Here is a 20,311-nt window from a genome sequence, read left to right as displayed (position 1 = left end):
AGTAATAAATAACCTGGCTTAAGAGAAGTATAATATCTGTAGAGCTGAGGGCCCTTTTTCAAGATGAAAGATTTAATTTAGCCTGGACCTTAGAGGATGAGACAAAGTCATTACTGGATGCTGTTAGAAGCCTTGGAGGAGTGATGGCCAAACCTGAGTGGAGTGGAGAAGCCTGCTGCTGCTACTGCTGCTGCTAAGTCACTTCAGTTGTGTCCAACCCTGTGCAACCCCATAGATAGCAGCCCACCAGGCTCCGCCATCCCTGGGATTCTCCAGGCAAGAACACTGGAGTGGGTTGCCATTTCCTTCTCCAATGCATGAAAGTGAAAAGTGAAAGTGAAGTCGCTCAGTCGTGTCCGACTCTTTGCGATCCCATGGACTGCAGCCTACCAGGCTCCTCCATCCATGGGATTTTCCAGGCAAGAGTACTGGATTGGGGTGCCATTGCCTTCTCTGGGAAAAGCCTGAGTTGCCCTGGAAGGAGGCAGAGCAAGGATGAAGAAGTTGGAGAGGTGTGCTAGAAGGGAAATATTATGGAAGATGGAGCAGAGGATTATGTTCCATGGGAGGCCTGAAGGACACAACGTTCACCTAAATCATTAAGAATGTACTACAAAGTGGGGTACCACTATCACCAACAAGTGCAGGCCACGGCTCAAAACAGGTGAGCGGTCCCTTAATAGCCACAGGCATGATGGGGCTTCTCCCAAGTAATAGAGACCAACTGAGAGTGTTTACTGGTTGGGGCATAGACTTGGATTACTGTGATATTGAATGGTTTGCCTTGGAAACGAACAGAGATCATTCTGTTGGTTTTGAGACTGCAGCCAAGTACTGCATTTTGGATTCTTTTGTTGACCATCATGGCTACTCCATCTCTTCTGAGGGATTCCTGCCTGCAGTAGTAGATATAATGGTCATCCGAGTTAAATTCACCCATTCCAGTCCATTTTTTCGGTGATTCCTAGAATGTTGACTTTCACTCTTGCCATCTCCTGTTTGACCACTTCCAATTTGCCTTGATTCATGGACCTAACATTCCAGGTTCCTATGCAATATTGCTCTTTACATCATCGGACCTTGCTTCTATCATCAGTCACATCCACAACTGGGTATTGTTTTTGCTTTGGCTCCATCCCTTCATTCTTTCTGGAGTTATTTCTCCACTGATCTCCAGTAGCATATTGGGCACCTACTGACCTGGGGAGTTCCTCTTTCAGTATCCTATCATTTTGCCTTTTCATACTGTTCATGGGGTTCTCAAGGCAAGAATACTGAAGTGGTTTGCCATTCCCTTCTCCAGTGGACCACATTCTGTCAGAGAAACACCAGTTTCCAATCAAGAAACACCAGGAGTAACAGGCAAATATAGCCTTGGAATATGGAATGAAGCACGGCAAAGGCTAATAGAATTTGCCAAGAGAACGCACTGGTCATAGCAAACACCCTCTTCCAACAACACAAGAGAAGACTCTACACATGGACATCACCAGATGGTCAGCACCAAAATCAGACTGATTATATTCTTTGCAGCCAAAGATGGAGAAGCTCTATACAGTCAGCAAAAACAAGACCCGGAGCTGACTGTGGCTCAGATCATGAACTCCTTATTGCCAAATGCAGACTGAAATTGAAGAAAGTAGAGAAAACCAGTAGACCATTCAGGTATGACCTAAATCAAATCCCTTATGATTATACAGTGGAAGTGAGAAATAGACTTAAGGGACTAGATCTGATAGATAGAGTGCCTGATGAACTATGGAATGAGGTTCGTGACATTCTCCAGGAGACAGGGATCAAGACCATCCCCCTGGAAAAGAAATGCAAAGAAGCAAAATGGCTGTCTGAGGAGGCCTTACAAATAGCTGTGAAAAGAAGAGAAGTGAAAAGCAAAGGAGAAAAGGAAAGATATAAGCATCTGAATGCAGAGTTCCAAAGAATAGCAAGAAGAGATAAGAAAGTCTTCCTCAGTGATCAATGCAAAGAAATAGAGGAAAAGAACAGAATGGGAAAGACTAGAGATCTCTTCAAGAAAATTAGAGATAACAAGGGAACATTTCATGCAAAGATGGGCTCAATAAAGGACAGATGTGGTATGGACCCAACAGAAGCAGAAGATATTAAGAAGAGGTGGCAAGAATACACAGAAGAACTGTACAAAAAAGATGTTCACGACCAAGATAATCACGATGGTGTGATCACTCACCTCGAGCCAGACATCCTGGAATGTGAAGTCAAGTGGGCCATAGAAAGCATCACTATGAACAAAGCTAGTGGAGGTGATGGAATTCCAGTGGAGCTATTTCAAATCCTGAAAGATGATGCTGTGAAAGTGCTGCACTTAATATGCCAGCAAATGTGGAAAACTCAGCAGTGGCCACAGGACTGGAAAAGGTCAGTTTTCATTCCAATCCCAAAGAAAGGCAATGCCAAAGAATGTTCAAACTACCACACAATTGCACTCATCTCACATGCTAGTAAAATAATGCTCAAAATTCTCCAAGCCAGGCTTCAGCAATACGTGAACCGTGAACTTTCAGAGGCTCAAGCTGGTTTTAGAAAAGGCAGAAGAACCAGAGATCAAATTGCCAACATCCTCTGGATCATCGAAAAAGCAAGAGAGTTCCAGAAAAACATCTATTTCTGCTTTATTGACTATGCCAAAGCCTTTGACTGTGTGGATCACAACAAACTGGAAAATTCTGAAAGAGATGGGAATACCAGACCACCTAACCTGCCTCTTGAGAAACCGATATGCAGGTCAGGAAGCAACAGTTAGAACTGGACGTGGAACAACAGACTGGTTCCAAATAGGAAAAGGAGTACGTCAAGGCTGTATATTGTCACCCTGCTTATTTAACTTATATGCAAAGTACATCATGAGAAACGCTGGGCTGGAAGAAACACAAGCTGGAATCAAGATTGCTGGGAGAAATATCAATAACCTCAGATATGCAGATGACACCACCCTTATGGCAGAAAGTGAAGAGGAACTAAAAACCCTCCTGATGAAAGTGAAAGAGGAGAGTGAAAAAGTTGGCTTAAAGCTCAGAAAACGAACATCACGGCATCTGTCCCATCACTTCATGGGAAATAGATGGGGAAACAGTGGAAACAGTGTCAGACTTTATTTTGGGGGGCTCCAAAATCACTGCAGATGGTGACTGCAGCCATGAAATTAAAAGACGCTTACTCCTTGGAAGAAAAGTTATGAGAAACCTAGATAGCATATTCAAAAGTAGAGACATTACTTTGCCGACTAAGGTCTGTTTAGTCAAGGCTATGGTTTTTCCTGTGGTCATGTATGGATGTGAGAGTTGGACTGTGAAGAAAGCTGAGTGCCAAAGAATTGATGCTTTTGAACTGTGGTGTTGAAGACTCTTGAGAGTTCCTTGGACTGCAAGGAGTTCCAACCAGTCCATTCTAAAGGCGATCAGCCCTTAGGTGTTCTTTGGAAGAAATGATGCTAATGCTGAAACTCTAGTACTTTGGCCACCTCATGTGAAGAGTTGACTCATTGGAAAAGACTCTGATGCTGGGAGGGATTGGGGGCAGGGGGAGAAGGGGATGACAGAGGATGAGATGGCTGGATGGCATCATCGACTCGATGGACGTGAGTCTGAGTGAACTCCGGGAGATGGTGATGGACAGAGAGGCCTGGCGTGCTGCGATTCATGGGGTCGCAAAGAGTCAGACCGACTGAACGACTGAGCTGAACTGAGAGTGTTTAACTACTAGGAGCCAAGAAACCACAATTACCTTGATTACCAGTAAGGTCAGAAGAGCCGCCCAGGGGGAATTCTGTAGGAACTGAGAGAGGATTAATAGCTCCTGGCATCCTTAGGGCAAATATGGAGCCAGCAAAGATACTGCAAAAAAATCTAGAAAGGGTAGGCCATGCCCATGATGTCCTGTGATTGTATACATCACACAAGAAGTCATCAGGGGCAGTTGACCTCACAGAGTGCTGGAAGGCCTTTAAAAGCACCCCTGAAGTGACAGATGAGCGGCAACCATCTGAAAGGCTAGGTTGTCAGTCCTGCAGGGTATGTGTTCAACCAGAAACCTCTGTATGGCACTGGGTCCACAATTACAAGAATGAATGGATCAAGGAACAAAGGGGTCAGAGTAGAAGTGGTACTGCTTACCATCACTCCCAGTGACCCACTGCGGGACTTCGTCTTTTTTGTCCCCGCATTCTGGATTCTTCAGTTGTTAGACTTCTTGGGCCCCAAATGAGGTATGCTCTTGCCCAGAGCTATAACAAAAGTCCTGTTGAACTATGATTTGTAGCTGGATTCCTGCCTCCAGGGACCAGCAGGGGAAAAGAGTCACCTCCTGGCAGGGGGATTCCATCTTCATCACCTGGAGGATGTGGCCTTTCTTTTACACAGGGGGGTAGAGAGGAATGTGTGTAGGACCCAGGAGATTCTCCTGGGCCTCTCCTGGGACTCTGTTGCCCCACTGAAACTATATCTGGATATGCATAGCACTATTGGCCTCAGACGGAGAAGGCAATGGCAACCCACTCCAGTACCCTTGCCTGGAGAATCCCATGGACGGAGCCGCCTGGTGAGCTGCCGTCTATGGGGTCGCACAGAGTGGGACATGACTGACGGCAACTTAGCAGTCGCAGCAACCTGGCCTCAGAAGCGTGTGATTGCCAAGGGCTCAGTTGCCTCAGGAATGAAGAGTTGGGTCACTTCCCTAGGAAGTGATGATATCACTCCTGCTGAAATGATAGCCACAGGTCAGAGGAATTTAGAACAGACTGAAGAGGGAGAGAGGATGAGAACCAGCTGTGTCCTGGAGACCTAGCGGCAGTGACCTGGCTCTAGTTTGTCTCAGTAACCATCTTTTCTAAATTTTCCTGTAGGCGGAGAGGTCGGCAGACCCATGGAGGTCCTGCTCCCTGCAGCTGCATGTATATCTGAGCAGCATGTTGGGTAGAATATGGTTGCCTTGAGAGCGTTCTGTTCAGATCTCCTCCTCTGGGGAGGCTGACTAACAGAGGGCTCCAGCCATTTCCTCTGTGCATCCACCACCATGTTAGCATGGAGACTGGGCTACCTGTGCCAAAGACAGCATGGCACACATGCCAAGGCAGGCCAGTTCCAGCAAGCAGTGGCCACTTTGGCTTTGGACTCCAGCTTGGTCTACCTGAGGCTTCCTGGGAACTGTTTTCTTTCTACCTTGTCCTCAATCTTTTCTCCTCTTCTCTCCCACAGATGTCGAGCTGCATTAGGGTCTGGAGGCTTTCCTCACCTTCTACTCCCTCCCCTCTTTATCTGTCATAGGCACTTCCTAATAAAACTCTTATACCTCTAATCGTCATGTCTTCTTTTTTTCTAAGTTGAAGTATAGTTGATTTACAGTGTTGTGCTAGTGTTGGTGTACAGGAAAATGACTCAGTTTTACACACACACACACACACACACACACACATATATATATATATATATATATATATATATATATATATATATATATATGGTATATGAGGCTTCCCAGGTGGCTCAGTAGTGAAAGAATCTGCCTGCCAATTTAGAAGACGCAGCAGGCACAGGTTCAATGCCTGGGTCAGGAAGATCTCTTCAAGGAAAAAATGGTAACCTGCTCCAGTATTCTTGCCTGGGAAATCTCATGGACAGAGGAGCCTGGTGGGCTACAGTTTATGGGGTCACAAAGAGTCGGATACGACTGAGCATGCATGAATACCAGCTCGTATATGTATAGATCTATATTCTTTTTTTGATTCTTTTCCATTATAGGTTATTGTAAAATATTGAATATAGTTCTGTGTGCTGTACAGTAAATCCTTGTTATTTATCTCTTTTATATATGGTAGTGTGCATCTGTTAATCCTATACTCCCAATGTATCCCTCCCCTTCTTCCTGTTTGGTAATAAGCATGTTTATTTTCTGTGTCTGTGAGTCTGTTTCAACACTGTTACGTAAGTAAGTTCCTTCGTACTATTTTTCAATTCTGCGTATAAGTAATATCACGTAATATGTGTTAGTCTCTGACATTTCACTTAGTATGATCATTTCTATATCCATCCATGTTGCTGCAGATGTCATTATTCCATTCTTTTTATGGCTGAGTAATATTCCATTGATATACACACACACTGCATCTTCTTTATCCATTCAGCTGTTGATGGACACTGTCTTGTTTCTTGATGGACCTATATTAATGTATGCTCTTTAGCTAGTGACTAGCTAATCTAGTGTGATCCATGCACTGTAATAGAGCTGGAACAGTAAGTTTGTGTAGACCTTTTTACCTAACTGTCATGATCATTTATTGAGGTAATGAGTAGATTAGTATTATTCCAATTTTATATGTGAGGAAGTGTCTTAGTTTCTCAGTCGTGTCTGACTCTTTGCAACCCCATGGACTGTAGCCCGCCAGGCTGTTCTGTCCATGGAATTCTCCAGACAAGAATACTGGAGTGGGTAGTAGTCTTTTCTCCAGGCGATCTTCCTGACACAGGAATCAAACCCGGGTCTTTTACATTGCAGGCAGGTTCTTAGCCATCTGAGCCACAAGGGAAGCCCTTGTGAGGAAACTAAGTATTAATTTAGGACTTGTCTGGGGTACTAAGCTAGAAGTGGCAAAGTTGAGCTGAAGTGCAAACTTAGGCCCCAAGTGTAGTCCAAAGTCAAATTTACTACTAGGCCATGGGACATGGACTGAGGGGAGAGTTAACATCTTACGAGAGCTGAAGTATCTGAGGAAGAAGGACCTTATGTCTTATAGGAGTGAGCTGAGGCACTCAAATCAGGTTTCAAACCAGATCAAGGTTTATCTCAAGCAATAATTTGAGGGCAGAACCAATACTGTCTCAAGGGTGTGATGCCTCGCAGTATCAAAGTTCTATTCTGGGCAGTATTCTCTTGGAAATTTTAGTCTGGAAAGATTTTTAAGTGTATACTCATAAGTATACGTACATGATTCATTTGCTTTCATCTTTTTTCTTGTTGAATTATACTTTTAGCAAATATCTATTGATCTTGTGCTATATGTCATGCATGATTCCTTCTAACCAAAATATTATATTTTACTTTTCCTTCTTGTTACATTTAATCAGACTCTTTTTCTTCCTTTCAATCTGTCCTTATGAATTCATGTTTTCAGTAGTCTTCTGTCTTCACAGTGCTAAGCAGTGGAAAAGGATCTTGTTCTTGTAAGTGTAATCATTTCCCCATCATAGATGGAGGCTAACTCAGTGCACCAGATATCACACGGAAGAAGATCAATCCAGTTACTGTTTTAGTTTTGAGGCAAACTAAACATTTAATTTTACTTTTCCCTATTTATTTTTTTTTTAGGAGGGTGGGATGAGGGAGAGGGATTGTTAAGTGAAAGGCAAACATTTATGAATACTATATTTTCAACACAAATGTAGTCTTGACCGTAAAAAAAATAGCACTTTAGGCATCTCAAAGCATTGAAATTTTAAGTGGTTTGAATATTACACATTTAAAACATTTAGCTCTATATAGATAAAACTTAGAGTAATGTAGAATGAACACTTATTCCATTTCCTCTCATTTTCTATCTCTTTCATCTCTTTTTAAAAAAAATCAGCATGGATAACTATCTGGCATTGTCTTAAATTATTTATTCATTCATTTGTTTTCATCTATCCTCCCCGACTAGGAACCTCTTCTGTCTTATTTCACTGCTGTATTTGCAAGACGGAATAGTGCCTGGCACGTAGTGGTACTCACCAAATATTTGTTGTAATTCATTTATTTAAGCCAAAAAGGAGATGACTTCCTAAAGAATCACACATAAAATCACAATGTAAGCAAACAGACAACAAATCAAAAACCCACAACTGTTCAACATACTTGACTACGAGAAAACGGAAAACTTTAACAAGCGTAGTGTTTTAAAGAGCAAATAGTATGCTGAAAGAAAGTATGTCAGAAAAACTTTGCTATTTTTATTAAAGCTTTGAATAACTTTGCTATTTTTTATTACTACTACAAATTGATAGAAGATAGTATGTCCCCAGAAAATGGTGGACAAAAAACAAAAAGGCAGTATTTCTCCTACTCACCCTTGGCAAACACATTGATACAGTGAGAGAAACATGACAAATACTAGTGAGAAAGCCCAGGGAAAATTATTTATCTCTTTAACAACCATGGAAATTCAAAATTAAAGTAACAGGGCCTATTTTTGAAACATTAAGGTTATAAACCGTTTAAGGGCTTCCCTGATAGCTCAGTCGGTAAAGAATCTACCTGCAATGCAGGAGACCCCAATTTGATTCCTGGGTCAGGAAGATCCCCTGGAGAAGGGATAGGCTACCCACTCCAGAATTCTTGGGCTTCATTCGTGGCTCAGCTGGTAAAGAATTGCCTGCAATGCGGGAGACCTGGGTTCAATCCCAGGATTCCCAGATCCAAGGATTCTGACCTGGAGAATTCCAGGAACTGTATAGTCTATGGGGTCGCAAAGAGTCAGACACGACTGAGCGACTTTCACCTTGACTATTTTTTTTCACTATTTTTGAAATATTAAGGTTATAAACCATTTAAAAAGTTATGCCCATTGTTACAAAACTGAACATTGTATCTATTTAGGACAGTGTAAATCTGTGGAAATGTCTCCCATCCAGGTACTTACCCGGCCCAACCTGGTTAGCTTCCGGGATCAGAGGAGATTGGGCATGTTCAGGGTGGTATGGCCATAGCTTTGTGGAAACTTCTTGGAAAGTGACAGGCCAATATGAATCTATGAATCAAGAATCTAAAACTATGCAGTCCATTTGATTCAATAATCCCATTTCTGTGAATGTCTCCTAAGGTATTATCTATTATAAATATTACATATTTAATTATTATTTAGGTTATGTACATGAAGAAAATCATTGATTATGAAACTTCTGTAGTAAGCATTTAGGTAAAATGCTTATGAATTAAAATAAGTTTAAGGGAACATTTATAAAATTACATGTACACTATAATTATACTTGTATTAAAAATATCGCCAGTGAAAAAATAATTACAAGAAAATTAGAGGTGATTTTGCTTCTCTTTTCTATTTTCCAACTTCTTGTAACTGAACGTTAGGACTTGTACAATGGTATTTTAATTTAGTTTTGTTCAATATAACCTTTTAAAGGCAAACTTCACTATTCGAATCTATTTTCCCATTGTAATCTAGATAACAGCTTTTGCAGAGAGATTGGTGAGCAAATGCTCTTTTGATGAAAATTCATGTGTGAAAACTATGTATGTATGATTGTTGGTTGGATGCTTTTTTAAAAAAGAGAATTTCCTAATAAGATACTTCTACTTCATTACATTTGATTTGGTTCAATTTAGATTAATATTTGGAGCAGATTGTAGGTTTCTTGCTACGTATCACCTAAGAAGGAAATATGTTTATTTTTCCTTTTACACTGTTCTCTTTCTCTCTCTTCCTATATATTCCATATAGAGTAACTTTTAAAAGCTTTTCTACTTTCAAACATAAAGTTAAATTCTTCACCCAATTTAGTTGGTGGCATCCTTGGTCAACTTGTCAACTAATTCAGAGAATTTGGGAATCACATGAAATTCCTTCCTCTGCCTCAACATCCAGATCTAATTAGTCATTCAGTTCAGTTCAGTAGCTCAGTCATGTCGACTGAGTGACCCCATGAATCGCAGCATGCCAGGCCTCCCTGTCCATCACCAACTCCCAGAGTTCACTCAAACTCACGTCCATCAAGTCAGTGATGCCATCCAGCCATCTCATCCTCTGTCGTCCCCTTCTCCTGCCCCCAATCCCTCCCAGCATCAGAGTCTTTTCCAATGAGTCAACTCTTCACATGAGGTGGCCAAAGTACTGGACTTTCAGCTTTAGCATTAGTCATTACCCACTGTCTACTCTATCTCCTCAGGTGTTTGACAACTTCCCATATCTCTTCCTGTTGCATTGTTGTAGATGTTGGTCTCATCACTTGCAGTTTGGAGCTTTGCAATGCTATATGATTAACCTCCTTGCCTTCTAGTCCATCTTCCACATTATCCCTAGATTAGCAGTTCTCAAAGGGAATGATTTTTGTCCCCCAAGGAATATTTGACAATGTCTAAAGATCATGGAAAATGCAAGAGAGTTCCAGAAAAACATCTATTTCTGCTTTATTGACTATGTTAAAGCCTTTAACTGTGGGGATCACAATAAACTGTGGAAAATTCTGAAAGAGATGGGAATACCAGACCACCTAACCTGCCTCTTGAGAAACCGATATGCAGGTCAGGAAGCAACAGTTAGAACTGGACGTGGAACAACAGACTGGTTCCAAATAGGAAAAGGAGTACGTCAAGGCTGTATATTGTCACCCTGCTTATTTAACTTATATGCAAAGTACATCATGAGAAACGCTGGGCTGGAAGAAGCACAAGCTGGAATCAAGATTGCTTGGAGAAATATCAATAACCTCAGATATGCAATGACACCACCCTTATGGCAGAAAGTGAAGAGGAACTAAAAGCCTCTTGATGAAAGTGAAAGAGGAGAGTGAAAAAGTTGACTTAAAGCTCAACATTCAGAAAACTAAGATCATGGCATCTGGTCCCATCACTTCATGGGAAATAGATGGGGAAACAATGGAAACAGTGTCAGACTTTATTTTTGGGGGCTCCAAAATCACTGCAGATGGTGATTGCAGCCATGAAATTAAAAGACGCTTACTCCTTGGAAGGTAAGTTATGACCAACCTAGATAGCATATTCAAAAGCAGAGACATTACTTTGCCAACAAAGGTCCATCTAGTCAAGGGTATGGTTTTTCCAGTGGTCATGTATGGATGTGAAAGTTGGACTCTGAAGAAAGCTGAGTGCCGAAGAATTGATGCTTTTGAACTGTGGTGTTGGAGAAGACTCTTGAGAGTCCCTTAGACTGCAAGGAGTTCCAACCAGGTCCATTCTGAAGGAGATCAGCCCTGGGTGCTCTTTGGAAGGAATGATGCTAAAGCTGAAACTCCAGTACTTTGGCCACCTCATGCGAAGACTTGACTCACTGGAAAAGACTCTGATGCTGGGAGGGATTGGGGACAGGAGGAGAAGGGGACGACAGAGGATGAGATGGCTGGATGGCATCACTGACTCCATGGATGTGAGTTTGGGTGAACTCCGGGAGTTGGTGGTGGACAGCGAGGCCTGGCGTGCTGCGATTCATGGGGTCGCAAAGAGTCAGACACAACTGAGCAACTGAACTGAACTGAAAGACATTTTTGGTTATTATAACGATCAAGTGGGGACTAGGGAGCTGGCGGTGGGGAGAGAATGGAGGAGGAGCAAAGGGGGTTGCTATTGGCATCTGATAGAGAACAGAGATGTTGCTAAACTCCTGCAGTGCAGATGACAGCACACCGCCCCCTCCACCCCCCTCCCCAATGACAAAGAATGTTCTGGTCCAAAATATCAGTAGTGCTGAGGTTGAGAAACCCAGCCCTGAAGTGATTCTTGTCAAATAAAATCGGCTGACATACTTCAGAAACAACTATTTTGGGCAAACGTTTTTGCATAAGGCTCATCTTATTTCCCCAGTCACACAGAATATACTTACCACTGCCTATATGTACCACTTTCTCCCTGGTTCCTATGACTTAATTTGCTATTCGTAGCTGCTTCTTTTCTTTTTGATTTCTTCAGGCTGGGTTTCATGTTTTCTTCCATTGATCACTTTTAGAAGAGCATGAATCATACTGAATTGTTGCTTATCTATCTCCTGCACTCCACTGTGAGCATCCAGAGGTTAGTGAAACTATGCCCCATAGGGTCAACAGAAGCTGGAACTAATCCAAATTCTTGAGCTTATTTTACAGCTTGCTAAAAAACCTCTTGCTTGTAGCCTGCCTTCACTGAGCAAGGCTTAATTATTTTGTTGCAAATTGCATATCCACCAAGCTTCATAGCTTAAACCACAAGATGCTTGCCTGACTTGTTTTCCGGGAACTTGGAGTCAGCTGGGTCTAGTCTGAATTCCAGCCTGCTAAGACTAGTTGAGACCACTGACCCTAAAACTGGGCATGCACAAGTGTTCCGTAAATAACTTTTGGACATCAGAGGGCCAAAAACTGTATCCCCAGATTATGGTAAGTGCCTCCATTTTTGAATATGCATATCATGAAAGTCTCTCAGGTGTGTCTGACTCTTTGCAACCCTATGAACTATACAGTCCAAGGAATTCTCCAGGCCAGAATACTGGAATGCATAGCTGTTCCCTTCACCAGGGAATCTTCCCAACCCAGGGCTCAAACTCGAGTCTCCCACATTGCAGGGGGACTCTTTACCAGCTGAGCCCCAGGGAAGCCCTACATACCATGAAGAAGCATGTAATTCAGATACTCCTGTTCAGAACCTGATCACTTCATCTTTTCCCTGCCCTCAGTCATCTTTCCCCACACCTGAGACTACACTGTTTCTTTATCTCTGAAATATCTCAAACTCCTCCCCTTGGAGAGGCAGATTTGAGATTTATTCTCCTATTTTCTTGCTTGGCTGCCTTGTGGATAACTCCTTTCTCTGCAGCACATCTTGGTGCCTCAACATTTGACTTGCTGGGCTTTTAACCAATGAACCTGGTTCAGTAACATCAGGAACTGGGTCTTTTTTTGAATCCTCAGCACCTAGTGCAATGCTTGGTATGTAGGGGATGGGTCTGAATTCAACCAAGTTCCTCTTCTTATTTCATTTCATGAGTCCTGCAGAGCAACCAGATTTGTTCCCAAGCACAGTGAGTTCATTGCAGCTTTCCTGACTTTCCCTTCTCTGTACCCTTTGGTTTACCTGAAATTCGATTGTTTAATGTTTCTGTCTCCACTAATATCACTGCCACCTGTTCTTTAAGGCCGACCACATGTATGGGGCCTGGTGTTATCTTAGGTCACTTTCAGCATAATCTTTATGAAGAAGGTATTATCTGTATTTGATAGGTGAAGAAAATGATGCAAACAGTGTTGAGAAGCAGGTAAGGCAAGACATTCAAACACAAGGTAGGCAGCTTGTCTGGACCTTCCTCACCTGATTCTCGTCTTTTCTGTTAGCTCTGCTATCTCCTTCCAGAAGGCACCCTGGAGATTGTTCAGTCTGCCCCTCAACTCTTATGAGTAAATTGTAAATTGTTTAGGGTAACACAGGTGGTTAATGGTGGGAGTCACACTTAGAACCCAGAACTCCAGATTCAAATGCAATTTTCATGCACCACATACCATACCCCAAACTTGCTCTGTATGAAGTAAGCCGCAGTAACTCCTCAAGTCTCCAGGAATCCTGGAGGGTTAGTAGAGTCAGGACACATGGGGAAGCCTCAGGGAGCAGAGAGCTGAGTTGCAGAAGTCTAATTATGCACAGCCTAGGCAGGTTCTCATCCAAAGATTTCCTCTTTGGATGCGAAGATACTGGTATATTTTAAGTATGGGAATGAGTGGAACACTCACATGTACATTTTAAAAAGCTCACTGTGTAGAACTGGAGACTGCATTGAATACAGAGTGACAACTTAAGATATATTTGTGTGGTCCTTCAGATGAGATGAGAGATGCTGGTAGCCAAGATCATGTTGTTGGAACACTTGGAGAAACAAATGGACTGGAGACATGCTTAGGAAGCAAAATCACCAGGATTTGGTCATAGACTGCCTGGGGGGTAGGAACCTTGGCTATAGGATGATCTTGGCTAAGATAATTAAGTCTTGATTGTTTCCTCATGGATGAAAGGAAGATAAAACCTACTTCGAGGGATTATTAGTAAAAAATTAAAATCGCTGGCACACATTAGATATCAACAAATGTATTTATTACTATTTATACGTTTTTAAAAAAAACTTCTAAGACCTTTAGATACAGAATGGGTAGGATGTGAAGTAACCTGTCAATGTAGGAAGATTTGTTTCTTAAGTTCCTGTTAGCCTCGTGCTTCACTAGCTCGCCTCTTGCTCAGTGGGAACAAGAGGCAAAGGACTGTGAGAAATGCACCGTAGTGCACAAAGATGTGGTGCAGTGCACTGCAAATCTGAGAGGGGTCTATCTACGGCCAAATCCTGACAATTTCACTTTCTGGCCGCGGACCTCTCATCCTGCATTGGTGTTTTAGACTACGTGGTAAAAAGAAGCGAGTGAGGGGCGGGGGCGTGAGCAAAGCAGGATGGGGGCGGGGCGGGAAGGCTGGAGGCGCTGGGTCCTGCGCGGTGGCGGTGCCACCGCCTCCGCCTCCACCGCGGTCCCCGCCCCCCTTTCCGGGGCAGCTGAGCGTGACGCCACGAGGAGGCGGAACCTGCCGCGGGGTGGTAGGCGGGGCCAGTTGCGGGGCGGGGCGGGGCGGGAGGCGGGTGCATCGCCCAGCGCAGGCCGCGGCGGCCGCGGAGTAGCTAGCCGCCGCAGACTTGCCCCGGCCCGCAGCCGAAAGGTGGTTGCCAGCCCTACGCCCACTCCTCAGCCCCCGGCGCGTCAACGCCGGGGCCCTGGGGGGTTAGCCGCTTAGGGAGCTGGCCGCCCGACCCTGACCCTCGCAGTGACCCGGAGCCCCACGGCCCAGGCGCACACGGAAGTGGTGAGTGTCACCGAGTGGAGGTAGGGAAGCCTGCGGCGGCCGTGGGCAGCGAGACGAGGGGCGCTCAGCCGGGCACTGGTGGGAGACGCGGCTGCCCCTCTCGGGCCTCGCGCGCCGCGCACCCTGGGTCGCTCCTCGCGCTGGACCTGGGGGCCGGGCCGGGCCAAGGTAGGGGCGGGCTGGGAAGGCGGGGGATTTCCAATAGAGCAGAGCCGGCTGGCGGCGGGGAGATCGGGGGCCGGGGCCCCCCAGCCCCGAAGGGGAAAGGTTAAGGCTCTCTGCCCCCTCCCCCAGAGTGCACACCAAGTTTTCATAAACAAGCCTGGGACGCGCTGACATCCTGTTTATACCACCCGGAGATACAGGCGCGGGGTTGAGGTTTGACGTCCCTCGCTCTTGCACCGAGAACTTGACCGCCAGCCCTTTGGCAGAATTGCTGGGGAGCGGGAGGAGGATTTTTCAGGCCTCAGGACGGATGCTGAGGGTATTAGCCTTTGACTTCTTTGCCATCTCAGCGAAGGAAAGTTTCTAGGATTTGGGGCCCTGTTTGGGGCAGAGGGGCGTCTGGGGACTCAGGAGACGCCCCCTCCCCTTTTAGGTTCTTTTGGGACTCGGGCCCCAGGCAGCCGACGAAAAGTGTGAATGACGCACCCTGTGCCGGAGGGCCAGGGAAGAGGAACAGTGGAGAGCCAGCCGTTCGGCGAATTATGAATCCTTCTGTAAAGGGTCTACTTAACCGAAAGTGGGGCTGGTCTCTGGCTCCTTGTCTAACTCCTCAGACTCCGTGCTCGCGGTCGTCAAACATCAAAAAAGAGACGTCGCTTTAGCAGGACTAGTAAACACCCCCTTGTAAGTCACTCGCCAAGGTTCCAGGGGATGTGGACGCCTTGGATATGTGTTTACCGAGGAACTTCTCTAGGAGACTAGAAAAAGGATATGATTATTACCAGGTGTTCTGCACCTTTTTTTTTTTTTTTTTTTTGTATGGCATATTCTTTGTGAATTCCTTTGTGTCCATGGCAAGAGGACCCCGTCCCCCGTGCCACTTCGCTTAATACGTGGCTGTGAGCTGTTTTCTGTCCCTGGTTGGATACATGCTATTAACTTTTTTGTTTTAAGAGTCCAGGAGTTTTCTCTCTGTGGCAGTTTACATCTGTATAAAATTGTTATTACTTTTTTCCGGTGGATGAAAGCGTTAAAAACCTAACATAGTTAAGTGATGAGTATAATGCAGAAACAAATATGATCGTGGAGTGTTTGGTTGTTGGCTTTTTTTTTTTTTTTAAGAAAGAGATTTGCGTTATGGGCATTTACAGACTGGAAAAAAAAAATTTAAGATGAACATTTTATATTGATTAAATCTTTGTTCCTTCCTTTCCAAAACCCCATTTTGTGTTGTTTCTGGCTTTTGCTTTGGTAACTGTTTTTCAAGACCAGGCAGTCGTTTTTATTGAAGGATCAATGTGTTCTTCTGTACTTTGTGGTGAAGGTTAATGGAGGCTACAAGGGCACCAGACACTTTGGGTACAATAGGCAGTGTAATATGGAGAAAATGTCTCCTATGTATAGATCCAGATCACATTTAAAGACGCAAGTGCATCATACCTGCAAGATTATGAACCGTGTGAATAGGAATAATCACAACCTCTTAACTCTCCGTGTTGTATTAGCTAAGCACTTATACTGTATCTTAGTGTCTCTGAATACCAAAATGTATTTTTTTAGTACTAGGATTGCAGTGTATTTAGTATTTAGTACTAGGATTGCAGACACTCCGTATTGAATAAAGCTAGTTTAGTTTCCCCATTCCACAATATACTAATTGCTTATTATTATTGGGAAATGATGATAGAGGGTGAATAAATTATACATACATAGATAAAATAATTCAGACATTTCCCAAAATATAACTGTGTTTCAACTTGTTGTAATTTAGTCAGTCTTAATATCAATTTGGCTAATGCTCTGTATGTGTTTATAATTATCTCTGATCAATTGGTATCTACCCTTTGCAGGTTTAAAGTGTTCAGGGGAATTAGCTTGCAAAATGTTTTCAATTCAGACATTTGCTAAAAAGCTGGTGAAAGTAAGGAATTTTGAGGGCAGAGTTGCTTTTTGCGGGAAAAGGGACTCTAAATGACATGAAGAAATGCTTCTAAATGGGATAATGAAATCTGCAAGTTTAGATTCTGGGTTCACAAACACTAATGGTTTCAACTGCAGACCAGAAATTCTAATAATGTTTTGAAGTTATCACTCAGTTTCTTCTGAATAGCTTGAAGTATATGTTTGGACAGAAACCCAGCTGAAGCAAGTGTTGAGAATGTGTAGGTTTATACCCATTTTAATAGAGGGGATACTAAGGTATAGCTGCATTCATAAAGTTTATTAACAAAGACGGAGGTCTGTTTTTTAAGTTTTTACCGTTTTAAACGCACATTATTTTATATATCTTTATTATGTATATATTTATGTTTTAATGTGGTAATATGCTCTTAGAAGATAAATCATCTGAGATGTGTTTATACAAGGAAATGTTTCTTGTTTTTTTTCACATTAGAAACACTATTTTAAGTGGATAGAGAATTGGTTAATTAACTGAATCTTGCTGAGCAAGCAGCCTCTGACGGTCCCAAAGTCTGTGATTTATCATGACCCCATGTTCTGTGGAGCCATATCACAGAATAGAGACACCAGGAAAAACCTTGTAGATTCTTTTGCACCAGTGTCCCTCAGCTGGGTATAATTGTGTGCGTAAGGAGGTAACTGCAGTTTCTGGAGGCATTGTTGTTAGAACTGTGGGGGTGCGGTGGGAGTGGGAGGAGGCAGTGTTACTAGTGTCCAGTGGGCAGAGGTCAAGGATTCTGTTCAACATCCTACAATGCATGGTGCAGCCCCTTACAGCAAAGAATTCTTTGGCTCAAAATGTCAGTAGTGTTGGGCTTGAGAAACTGTGCTTTAGCCAAGTGGGTAACAAGATCCTGGCTTCTGTCATGGCAGGCTGCTTCACTCAGGCACCTATTTTCTTCATCTGTAAAATATCCACTTTGGCCGTCACACAAAGCTGTTGGAAAAAATTACGAAAATAATGGATGGACACCATGAAGTGCTGTGCACATTATGACTATTGTGAAGATGTGATTTTTAAAAAATTGAAATATAGTTGATTTATAATGTTGTACTGATCTCTGCTATACTGCAGTGACTCAGTAATACACACATAGACTTTTTAATATTCTTTTCCATTATGATTTATTAAATATAGTTCCCTGTGCTATACAGTAGGACCTTGCTGTTTATCTATCCTACATATAATTGTTTGCATCTGCTAATCCCAAACTTCCCCATCCCTCTCCCTCTTGGCAATCACTTATAGAGAACCCCCTTGGTATATTTCTTTGTAAGATGTGATTTTTTAAAAATAAATGAATTGTTAGATATACTGGTTGTCGAGGAGGAAAGGGGGTGCAGTATGTTGAGTGCGAAGATTTGATGTTTTTAAATTCTTCATTTTATAAGGTAGAGGATTTACTTAATGTAGTTTTATTATTATTAGAACATAAAATTTTTATCTCTATTATTTCTTTAAATGTAAAGATTTTCTCATTTAACTCATTGTTAAAAAAAAAACAAAACAAACATTAGACCCTAAAGTAGAAAGTATAGGAGAAAAGTCAACCATGGCCCACTCCCTTACCCATTTAAGGACAAGTTCTTATCAGTTTTTTTTCTATTAGAGTCATTAACGCAGGAGAAGAGTTAACTATGGAAAAAGCAGCAGCTGGTGACCAGGGAAGGTGCTGTTTGCTTTTGTGCCCTTCATTTTTTCCCCTAATAATTATGTGCAGTCAGTTATGTTATAGAAGACATTAGAGGAATTGGTTCTTTGTTTTTGTACTTTGTCAACTACCCTTCACCCGCGTTCTTGTTTGGCATGCTGTTTCCTCTCTGCTTCTTGCTCTCCTCTCAGCTAGGTGTGCCACTGTAGCTTCCTGTCTTGAAAACCCTATGGTTACATGGGGTTTTAGCAGCTGCCATGTTGAAATGACCGTGTTTCAGGGCAGCAAACTACTTCCTGTGAGTATTCTTTCCTCTGAAGTGCACCAGCTTTCTTTTGGCAGTTTGAGGCAACAAGAAAGCATAAAAGTTTTTTAAGTTCATTTCCGTGGTATATTTACTTCTGCGGTTTTATGATCTGTGATTCTTAACAGCTGTCAGTGGGCACACAGTTTTTTCTTGGTGCTCTGAGTAAACTGCCGAATGCCGAGTCAAGACCTGCTTTAGAACAATGAAAATTTCTTTAAGTCTGCTCTAGACAGAAGACTGAGCTGGTCTTTGTTGGGAGTTTTTAAATCTGTGGTAGCTGAATTTACTTACCATTAAAAGTCACACAGCACTCTGTTGCATTCATTTATTCATCTAGTAAATACTTTTTGAGCTCCTGTTATGAGCCTCAGGGAGGGAGTAAACAGAAAAAAACAGGCAAAAATTCTACTTTTATAGAGTTTGGTGGATGATCCTGTGTATGTTCAGAGTGTCTTCGTTGCAGGTTATGCACATACAAATAAGTAAATCCTACATTATAGAATGTTTCCTAGAAACCATCATGGCACTCCTTTAAAGTCAGAGCACCAGGTAGCTTCCCCCTTCTTTGCATATACAAACATCTCTTTGGTACAAAGTTCCTGGCAGATGGATAAGACAGTTCTTATGGAAACAAGCCTGCTATAAATATAACAACAGTGTGGTTGATGTTATAGTAGAGGTCAGAGTTAAGAGCACTTTAGCCCCTGAAGAGAGCTGAATCCTGCTTGGAGCCCTTGTCTAATGCTTTTTTTTTTTTTTCTTTTCCTGGCTACTCTGAGCAGCATGGGCATGTGAGGTCTTTAGTGACCAGGGGCTATCCGCAAGCCTCCTGCAGAGGAAGCGAGAAGCCTTAACCAGTGGACCACCAGGGAAGTCCCTCCAATGCTTTTTTTTTTTTTTTTTTGGTAGAAAATCATTTGAGTTGGGCTTGAGGAGTGAGTAGGAGTTCTTTTCCTTAGGGGTGGATGGAAATTGAGGCAGAGATAGAGCATGAGCAAAGGCACAGAGGTGGGCATGTACATGTGGGTGACCAATTTGGAGGTGGCCACAGGGACCAGAGCAGGGTACTGAGAAGCACCAGAAAGAGGCTGGGCTTGGACATGCAGGATGGGGCCAGGCTCTGAAGACTATTCAAGTCTCTGAGCATTGTGAGCTCAGAGACTGTGGCCTATGTTGAATGAATGAACTGGGAAGATGGGAAGCCATTCATAGTTTTTGAGCTTCAGAATAGCATCATTAGAAAATGGAAGTACTGACAGTTCTATAAAGGATCAGCTTCATTTGACCATTGTGCAACTGTTCCTCCTGTGCATCACAGAAAATGGTCCTTACTATACACTATTTATCAATTGTTCAGAAGACTGCTAGGAAATAGAAAATAACTTGGAATAGATGTCATGAAGTCCATGTATGCTTTCCTTATAGTAGAGTAAAATTTTATTTTGCTTTGGTTTTAATTTATAGAGGATTTGTAGACAATTAACCTAACTGATTCTCAAGGCAGTAGGAGATTAAATACCACAAATGCAAGAGATGGGAATTGTTAAGAGAGTGAATACAGGAAGGCACATTGTCTGAGGCAGGCAGTGTTAATTTTTATATTGGAAGTGAATGAGAAGAGGTTTATGAAAAGCAGACCCTTAACTCAAAAAGTGAAGCACCCTGT

General features: G+C 42.8%; 1 protein-coding gene across 9 annotated transcripts in view; it reads left to right on the top strand.

Annotated features, from left to right (window-relative positions):
• The window catches only part of JAK1 (Janus kinase 1), a 246,721-nt gene that overhangs the window by 99,547 nt on the left and 126,863 nt on the right, over positions 1–20,311 (top strand). For 3 of the 9 annotated variants that reach the window (XM_015092018.3, XM_060410582.1, XM_042249243.1), the window contains exon 1: positions 14,337–14,559. The exons of 3 other annotated variants lie outside the window; for them this stretch is intronic. The gene's annotated coding sequence lies outside the window, so the exon portion shown is untranslated. Of the gene's footprint in view, positions 1–14,336; positions 14,728–14,901; positions 15,044–15,157; positions 15,409–20,311 lie in introns of those variants that run through there. 3 more of the 9 variants (XM_042249251.1, XM_042249255.2, XM_060410563.1) reach the window with 3 other exon arrangements.

Source organism: Ovis aries, chromosome 1 (genome assembly GCF_016772045.2).
Source record: "Ovis aries strain OAR_USU_Benz2616 breed Rambouillet chromosome 1, ARS-UI_Ramb_v3.0, whole genome shotgun sequence".
NCBI lineage: Eukaryota > Metazoa > Chordata > Mammalia > Artiodactyla > Bovidae > Ovis > Ovis aries.
The sequence above is the reverse complement of the archived record's forward strand: the minus strand, read 5'-3'. Positions and strand labels throughout refer to the sequence as shown.